This window comes from Fundulus heteroclitus, unplaced genomic scaffold (assembly GCF_011125445.2).
Source record: "Fundulus heteroclitus isolate FHET01 unplaced genomic scaffold, MU-UCD_Fhet_4.1 scaffold_114, whole genome shotgun sequence".
Lineage (NCBI taxonomy): Eukaryota > Metazoa > Chordata > Actinopteri > Cyprinodontiformes > Fundulidae > Fundulus > Fundulus heteroclitus.
Window position 1 is genome coordinate 86,298 of NW_023396527.1, and position 10,186 is coordinate 96,483.

General features: G+C 42.0%; 1 pseudogene; it reads right to left on the reverse strand.

Moving 5' to 3' along the window:
* Positions 1-696: 696 nt before the first annotated feature.
* Positions 697-7,250, reverse strand: LOC118558253 (annotated as a pseudogene).
* Positions 7,251-10,186: the final 2,936 nt, after the last annotated feature.

Below are 10,186 nucleotides of genomic sequence, written 5' to 3' on the forward strand. Positions count from 1 at the left end.
ATTTCTAATTTTGGAGTGAATTATTGAACTAAATTTACCTTCTGATTGTATTCTAGTTGGCTGAGATGAACCTGCAATCACGTACACTTAAAAAACAGCCTTTTAAAGCCCAGAAAAGAAAATAATATCTCATCTGTAGGTTGCTTCTGCTACCCATTAAAGTTTGAGAAAAAAAAACACGTTGGCACATAACTGCATGGGTTATTCACTGAGTTAGGCCTCAGAAAAAGGTGAGTTGCAGTCCTGTGTAGCAGTTTATGTGCGCCTGGCTTAAATGGGTATTTTCAGTCCAAATGTAAACACTAATACATTCCAGCCACAATATTATTAGCTCTATGCAGTATTTTCATGCTAGCAATAAAGTGCAGAGTCAGCATGAAGTGAAATGAGTCTATGCAGGTTGAACAGAAGCAAATTAACGCTTGAAGCAAATGAGCGCTCACTCTTTGGTGCTCTGTAGAGTCTTTCTTTGTTACCATTTCTAAATAGCTGCTGCTGCAGCAGAAAACCACAGAAGTTACTGCAGCTGGGGCTCGTTCAGGATAAAACGGCATCTCGCTCAGGGACCATTTCTGGACTTTTAGATTCCAGATGAAGCACAAATTCATTCTCAGTTTCTATGGCCAGCTGTTGTTTCAGTGTCTCAGCACTCCTCCTGCTGCTGCTTCTATTTACAGTGAAATTCCTTCCCAGTCTTTAATAAACTGACATTCTTGCTGCTCTGCTGCCTTCCACTGCAGGCCATGCAGAGGTCTTCATGGCCAGTGTTTGTACTTCCCCCACTCCCAAAGCTGCTGTCATCCCGTAGCAGCAGGTGATGGCAAACGGCAGATTTCCAAAGTGAAAGCACCCGGACGTCTTACTTGACTTGAGAAGAGCTGTTTTCTCTGCGATAATCCCCAGCTGGCTCTCTCTGTGCGATGAGCACGAGGCGCCCTTCTCTGCCGAGCGCTGCTCCGAGCTGTCGCCCTCGTCTGCGTCCATGAAGGCCTCTCTGCTCTGGGCTTTGATGAACTGCACGCTCAGTCTCAGCCACTGTGGCGGCACCCTGGTGGTTCGGTTTGTGGAGGCAGTGGGAGAGGGTGGAGACGCAGCTCTGCTTGAAGTTTTCGTTCATGAAGGCATAAACGATGGGATTGTTGAAGCTGTTGAAGAACCCGATGGCCTGCACAATGGCCACGATCATGTTCAGGGTGACGCCGTCGTACTTCTTCTCCAGGTCATCTAGACGATTACAGATAAACGAGTTAGTGCAGATCAGACTTTGGATGCTGAAGGGATACTTTTCTTTTTAATTTGAGGTTCTGTGGGGTAGATTTCAGCAATCAGTATCTTAGCTTCCACAGCAAAGACTCATTTTGCAAAAACACTTGAAGGAAGTTGACGCTGCCAAGGATTAGGCTCAGTGGCTAGTTGCTTTTTCAAAAAGAACCACGTTTTATAAATATATTTTCCCCTTAATAAATAACATTGCACTTGAGAACTGCTTTTTGTGTTTAATGAGGTTAAATTTGCCCGTAATTAAAACATTAAAACCTTTAAGTGCCACAGAGGAGAGAAACAAACGAAGGAAGGTGCAACATCAGACGCTTTTATCACTGTTAGAAGCGCATTAAGCTATACTTATTGAACTCAAACATCATGTGGACTGTGTGGAATGGCACCCAGCAAATGGTGAATAGCAGGACGATGGTGTCCATCATTTTAACAGCTCTTTTCTTTTTCCTGGAAAAGGACACATTATCTGCCTTATCACTGTTTACTCTCATATGATAAAGGACATCTCAAACATTGCTATTCTTGCTTTTGAATAAAAGCGCCCAACAGCCACAGGCACACTGTACGTAACCCCAGCTCTGGCAAAAGAAGAACTCGTAGACCTCGTGATTTAGAGGTCCCAAGTGTTTGTCAAGCGTAGTGATCGCTTTCAAACTCATGTTGATGAAATATTCTACAATACAATATTATGGCAGTGTGTTCCTCATGAGTGGTGGAAGGCTAGTGAAGGTTTGTCCACAGAGAAAACGGAGGACACCTGTTGTTCATTAAAAAGAAGCAAAGGAGGTCAAAGTCTAAGGATTATTTTGTTGAAGAAAACCATTAGCAGTCCAAACGCCTATGTTCTCCTATTGCTAGTGATGTTACGTTATGTGCCGAGGCTTCGAGGCGTGTGTCGAGTAATGGAGGGGGCGTTTCCGTGAAGCGCGTATCGAGGCTTGCTTCATTTAGGGGAGGAGCCGAAAACGATGACGTCCGAAGCCTCGCTGGCCGGCTGTACCACGTGACTGCTTCGGGAAGTGGCTCAGATGTTGGCGCGGCTTCGACAGCTTTTAGAAACCTCACAGGCTCCATTCAAAATGTGGGTTGTTGTAGGCGAGTTGCGGTCAGTTGAGAGAGTGGATAGAGTTTTGATAGTTTGGATAGCAGAGTTTGGATAGTGGTTATTTAGTTTGATACAGTTAGTTCGGTGTTTGGAGAGTTTAGGAGAGAGATAGATAGATAGGAGATCATTGCTCTCAACTATCACGCATTGACCGTCACTGACTTCACACGGTCACACGCAAACATGGCATTTCACACGCATAAAAATCCCAACGCCCATCTGGGCAGCGGACGATAAAAACTCTGCCTTCTGCTGAGATGTTTCAGCTTCTTTCACAGCTTGTGGCCATCAGTAATTCCTGCTGCAGTTCATGTTAACAGAGCAGCAGGAAGAGCGATCAGAGTTATGAATAATTTTAGTCTTAACCAGCGGTTGAAAATGTGCCGGTAAGGTCCTGTACTACGTACGCAGGAGGGGAGGGGGCGGGGGAAGAGAGCTGCTGCCAGATATTGCCTTCATTCAGAACCAGTGATGGCTGCACTCTGGATCATAAAACAGTTCTGCTCACCAGATGCAGTTTAAAACGCTACTTCTGTTTATAAGTTGTTTTTATCAATTCTGCATTTTTTAACTACATGCACCGTATTTATGTGCCTCAGCGCTTCGATGCGCTGCTGCCGTGCGCTTTTTTCAGGTGCGCAAAATTACGTTACTTGTAATTTGGGTGCGCGCTTTCAATTTAAAGAACTTGTAACATCAGGAAGTTGATCTCAGACCGGTCAGCTCATATGATCACTGTATAGGAGGCATTTACAGTTTTTATTTATGCATTTCCCCCGTTTATCCCTCGCACGCAGCGCACCATCGGGTAAAATCCTCCCACCTCACCGCCCAGAGCGCACTGAGGAGAGCAATAGAGATTTGTCTGGTCGACTGAGATGAGAAATCTGTTGCTGTGAAAGGTGATATAGGTTATAAACTGTTACTGTCTAGAATTGCATTGAGCTGAAAAGAGAGGAGACATCAGCAGCTGGATCGTGCGTAAAGACGCAGCGGGAACCTCTGTGTGCTTCAGTGTTGCTGCTGAGGGGAAACTGTGGGACCGTATAGTACTGGGCTAATCATTGATCACTACCCCAATCTGTACATACTTGCACTTATTTATTTATGCACCCCGGCATCATCTGTGCCATGTGAGCGTGTCTTTTCAAAGGTTGGAGAAGTAGTATCAAAAAAGAGAAATCATTTGAAACCAAAAACTGTGGAGAAATTGTTGTTTCTTAATAAAAATGCATGAAATCATCCAAGTTACACAAGCATTAGCCTATTCACTACCCCCTGCCTAGTTCCACAAGCACTTTCATTGTCCTCTGCCTGATTAAGCCCATGCCATTTTTCTAGAGTCACAGAAAAACATTATTACACAACATGCCATATCATGTCACTACTATTTTGGGAATAATTACACACAGACAATACATTGAAACAATGTTTTATTATACACATGTGTATACAAAATTTATGTAGACAAATTATTTCGTCCTACACCTTTTGTGAAGTCATTCCCAAGAGTCATAATAGACAAAAATTCAATGCATCACACGTGTTAAGATCCAGCTGGCTGTGATTATACAACTTGCCAGTAGGTGGTGCTGTGTGCACATGAACCGTCAAGAAATGAACCTTTTCTCGAACCAGTTGTGCAGCTGTGGTTAAAAAATGGCTAAAGTATAACATTTTAAATTCATTTTTATTTTGCAATAAATCTTTCTAACAAAAAAAATTGACACATTAATATGAGATATGCCATTGCAACTTTAGGCACTATGTGGCTAAAAACATTTGTTTTTCAAGGTTATTTGAACATATCGTGATATATATCGTGTATCGTGATATAGCCTAAAGATATCGGGAAATTAGATTTTCTTCATATCGCCCACCCGTATTGGAAGGCTAGTGAAGGTTTGTCCACAGAGAAAACGGAGGACACCTGTTGTTCATTAAAAAGAAGCAAAGGAGGTCAAAGTCTAAGGATTATTTTGTTGAAGAAAACCATTAGCAGTCCAAACGCCTATGTTCTCCTATTGCCTTTCCCTTGCTGACTTTCTCATTTAAAAAAAAGCAACGTCTGTAAGTGAGCATCAGTGAAAAGCTGTCCTTATTTACTGACCATGAACATATCCTCTCACCAAGAACTCATACTGACCGTTATACATTGCATCCTTGTTTTTAAGTTTCCATTTTACTCGAAGAAATGTTAAGAAGTACCCATTAGTACCTCAGCACTTATTTATTTTCTTCACTGACTTATCCTGTTAACAAGTTAGTTAATCAACAGACCTTTAATGCAGAGTCTTTGCTCCTTTCATCTTTTTTGTTTTCAGACTTCCAATAAGAATACAAAAGCAAGTCGAGGTGGGGAAAAAAAAGAAGCATACTCAGGTTGTAAATGTCCCAAAATAGCTTGTTAATTGAAGTAGCTCCTGCTGCGGTACCCAGCTGGAGAGCTTACCAATCTCCCTGTGGTTCATGGTGTTCAGAACCGAGGCGTCGCCCACCCTCTGGCCAATCCACAGCTCAATGGCGATGCGCGTGTAGAGGAAGAGCATGGCTGCCAGAGGGAGCAGGAACAGAGCCACCATGATGAAGGTGGTGTACGCCTGCCTGCAGGTCAGCAAACTCCACCTCTCCTGACAGCACACGTGGTAGTGGTCGTACAGGAAGTCATACTTTACCTGGGGAAGCAGAACAAGAAAAGCAGAGAGGCTTAAGATGAAAGCTTGGACCGGACAGGTTTTATGGTTCATTTAATGTAGAATTTAGCTTTGACTGAGCTGGCCCGTGTTTAGGCCACATTTAAGTGTCTTTTGTAACACTAAAACACATTGTGACCTCCACAGGTTCCATTTAAACCACAAACTGGCAAAAGGACTCCCCAGAGACCAGACGCCTACTTGAAACGGACCAATAGTGAAGAAGGCGGGGCGGGGGGAGTCGTTTAATGGTTTTAAAATTGTTTGGGGAATTATTTACTGTGATTGTGATTGATTTAGAATTTTGTCAATTTAATTGAGGAATTTATTTCTACATAATTATTGGTGAGTTTTGAATACAGGAATTTTACATTAGTTTGAAAAGTACTAATGTTTGTACAGCCCTAGGGGTTTTAAGTGGTTTTACCTAATTGGGTGTGACCCCTTTAAAAAGCCAACGAGTTCATTCATGGAGAGAGTTGAGTTTGGAGCGTCACCTACTGTTCTGCTACTACGTAACCATGACTGCTATCCCTCCATGCACTTTATTGGCTGCACTTGCACTTTTTGGATTTTTTTTTAGTTAAAATAAAAGAAGACACGGAAACAGAGGACCTCAAAGCTGCTTGACCTTTCACTTTTTTCGTTGATGCCAACACTGTTAATTCCACCGCCCGTGCAAGCCAGACCGCATTGATCCACACGGTGGGTTCGTGTCGACATTCACACACAAAAATCCAAAAAGAAAAAAAACATTCTTCTTTGCAAATTGGCTCAAGTTAAGTCTGACTGAACAGCTGATGTCGGCGAACATAGATTTTCTAGTCTTCCCACAGAGCCTCGACTATATTTAGGTCTGGCGTTTGAATTGGGTGGGTCTTTCTAACGCTGTATGTTTAGGGTCTTTGCCCTTTTTGAAGGTCACCTTTGCCCCTAGTGAGAAGTTTTTGTAGCTCCTGGTGGCATTTGAAATGGCCCTTTATGTTTGTTCCTGTCTGTTACCTGGCTTGTGGCCAACAGCAAACAGAACACATTGTGACTTTATTTCAATGGCTTTCTACTTGAAGAACATACAAACAATAGCTGCCATGTCAACAGATTTGCTGTGGATCTCTGCAGCTCCTCCAGAGTAACCAAGGGCTTTGTGGCATTCTCTCTGAAAGAAAAGCCCTACTCGTTCAGTTTAGGTGAGCTGCCATGTCTTGGTAAAAATGCAGGTAAGCCATAATTTCCATTTTGGGGTCATTAGGAGAATGGTGTTGGTGGAAGTGGTGGCTTAGTGGTTAGAGCAGTGTGTTCACGCTCTGAGAAGGCTGAAACTATCTGGTTTAAACCCCTCAGTCTGCCCCTATAGGTCCCTGATTACAACCCTTAGCCCAGATTGCTCCCTGGGCACTGTAAGCTGACCACCGCTCCCTAAGGGATGGGTTAAATGCAGAATGTACAATTGCAATGACAAATGAAAATTTTTTTTATTTCTTCTTCTGTGAGATTTTACAAATTTAGGGTAGTCCAACCTAACCCTGCTTTAAGTTTTGGTTAAACTCCAGAGTTTTGGTTTGTTTCCTGGTTTTTATGATGCTTTGTTCACCAATGTTCTTCAACAAGCCTCACAGAACAGCTGTATTTATTCCGAGGTTTAAATATATTTAATCTTTATTCAGTGTAGTTACTAAATAGGTGACTTCCAAGGGCAACTGGTGGCACTAGAGTTTATTTATTGTAACAGAGTAAAGGAGATTGAATATAATGGAATTGCACTCTGTGATTTTTCTCCAAATGAAAATCCAAAATCGTACTCTGTGTTGGTCTATCATATACGTAATACATTACAGTTTGTGGTTGTAAAGTGATTTTGAAAAAGTGCAAAATGTAGCAGCTATAAATAGTTTAGTAAGGTGCAAATGTTTAGTAGAACCCAAGGTGTAATACAATTTCTAGCAGAAGCTTTCCCATGTGTGCCACTGAAATGAACTCAGTGCAGCCTTTTATGTATTCACTACAGTCACAAAGCAATTTCAGCTATCAGCACCACCAGCCAGCAGGAGACTCACAGAACTGTTGTTGTTTTCAAGGTTATTGCATTTCAGAACCCTTCCCAGTGACAACTGCACAAAGTGCTGCTGTGAAACCTTAGAAATGTTGGTGCCAACCTTTCTGGGCACAGCGGACATGTCCATTTTCATGTGACTCTACGTATGCGATGCTTCCTTACTGACTTGGTTGAGCTGCAAACTTCCACATCCACTTGAGAAATTCTCAACGAGTGTCAGTCAATTGGACAGAAATTGGTCCTTAAATATATTTTGCTGTGTACTTGAGGTCTCTAGAAGTGCAGAAAAGTTTAATATAGTCTGTCCAGGCTCTGTAGATATCCTTATATTCTGTTTGGGTCATATTTTTCCAGCTGTTCTTCATTCTCTGTTGTGTTTTTTTAACAATTAAGTCAAAGAATTTGCTGCAGAACTGCTAAACAAGGTCACGGACTTCCGGCTTACCAATTTTGTCAAAAGGTAATTTTTTTAATGAAATTTTGTATTCCAAGCTAAAGGATGCCTAAGCTACAAGGTGAACGAACACCTCATTACACCGTCCTCAAGCATACTATAAAAATGGCCGAACGAGGTGCCGTGGTGCGCTCTGTGACCAAGGGTGAATTTCCTCATTTACATTTAATGAATCCGTACCAAAATTAGCTGCTCTCACACACACCTCAGAATAGTGGTAAAAGAGGGCCTGTGGAGCACCAATAACAAGGAATTCAGACGGAAATATTGCAGTTCCACTTTTTAAAGACCACAACTTAATGCTTTAAATATGTAAGGGAAAGCAATTAAAATGCATGATATTTCTTTTTAGAGTGAAAGAGTAGATTGTCTGCCCAACATCCAACGATAAATCCATTGTCTGTACCTGTTTAGCCTTGACGGGGCCCTGGGGAGTTGGTGCCTACCTCCAGCGGTCATTGGGGGAGAGGTGGGGTACAGTCTGGACAGTTTGCCAATCCATCACAGGGCAACACAGAGACCCACAGGAGTGACAACCACGCACAGACACGCTCGATTTTCCGAACAGAGAGTTTTTGGTAAGCGGCTAGCTTACCAAAAAATTACACAAATGATTTTTTTGGGAGGTCTCATTTCCAATTAGAGAAAAAAAATCTTTAAAAAAAAACGTAAAACTGTTGGGGATTATGAGATTACAGCGACTGGACTATGAAAGGCAGTTACCATGGAAAGTTACATATAGACAACAGACTCTGGAGACACAGAGTCTGACATACATGGATTGGACAGTAGGACTGATTAGGTGAAGATGTGTCAGCTTGGACACGTCTGCATTATAGCATGATCTTCTCCACCAATGGGATAAATGCAACTCTGATATCATACTGTGCACGCCCTTGAATGAGTGTACACAATTAGTCTTACTTAAAGTTTATGTGAGGAATGAGCGGGGCTTTCTGGCGTCCGGAAATCTGCCCGTTGCATTGTTGTGTATGAGAGTCCAGTAGTGAAGCTGTAAACATCTCTCTGCCTTTTAGAATAAATATGGTAAAATACAGTTTTGGTTTCAAGAGTCTTTTTATTACTACAGAAGTCTACAATAGAAACACCACATTATTCAGGCAGAGAACCTGGGGTGACCGCAGCCAGGTCAATTCTTTAACAAACTTTAAAATATATATATATATATATAAAAAATTAATCTGCAAGTTGTATGAACGTTTTTGGATCAACTGAATATTTAATTTCCATCTCTCTTTCTCTCTCTGTCTGTCTGTCTGTCTGTCTGTCTGTCTGTCTGTCTGTCTGTCTGTCTGTCTGTCTGTCTGTCTGTCTGTCTGTCTGTCTGTCTGTCTGTCTGTCTGTCTGTCTGTCTGTCTGTCTGTCTGTCTGTCTGTCTGTCTGTCTGTCTGTCTGTCTATCTATCTATCTATCTATCTATATATATATATATATATATATATATATATATATATATATATATATATATATATATGTGTGTGTACTCATGTACTTATCTGTTCTGTATTCAAGCTAAAAACCTTGAAAAATAATGGTCTTGCACAGCTTTTTGTACATTTCCATGCAGCACAGGAATGAGGCAACTTCTCTGATCCACGTACACTACAACAGAACTAACTTCTTTCTGCCACACACAATATGGTGTTGACGTACAAACCTGCTGCCAACGAGGCGTCTACGTAGATGATGTCTACACAGACAAACCACCTGATGTCCTGTAAATGGGTCTGGGAGGGGCAGGCTGAGCACTTGCTGGTTCTCGTTTTTACTCGTAGCAGAAAGAGAAGCTCAGGTTCCATTTAGTCTCTGAAGAACAAAAAGAGGAAACTGTGTCAGAATTAAAGGTGAAATCATTTTATTCTAACTTTTCTTCTGCTCACTGAGTTTTTCTTTGGGAAGTCAGAGTCCAGTTTGTTCCTCTGTTAACACCCAGGTCTTTGTTACAGAGAGTACTTTCTACCTATGTCAGCAGCTGTGTTCAGTATTTGTTGTCAGCAGCTATAAATGTGTTTAGAATGATGCTTTCTGGCTGTGGAGGAACAAGGACACTCAGATCTCTGCAGAAACAAAGGTTGTTGTGCTGATTTCTGTCCTGACTCTGGTTCCAGCAGCCAACCATCAAACTGTTTATCAGAGTTCCTGAGAACAGGAACTGACTTTTTAGTGATGCTTCCTGAGCGCTGAGCTATTATACTAATATGGTTTATGTCTTCTACCAAAAGAAAAAGAACATTTCTCCCTTCTTTGACTCTTAAGGTGCATTTCTTCAGTTGACTTGTAGCCCTGCTGTAGGCCAGTCTGTCTCCTGATCTGCATCCACACTGCAGGTCATGCTCTGTGGATACAGGAACCGCGCTTCCTGCCTTCAGCCTGCATCGTCCACACATGGTTTCTGTTTAGGAAAAACTCTGACTGTCTCTGTGGGTAGGACTGCATCAGTGCAGAAGTGACTATAGGACAACACAGATGATGTGAAATTTTCCAGATCAGCGTCCTCTGTGGACACTTTTTAGTCCCTGGGTTCAATACAGGCCTGTAATCATTTCTGTTTCTGTCAGAGTTTGGACCTGGTCTGGTAAATA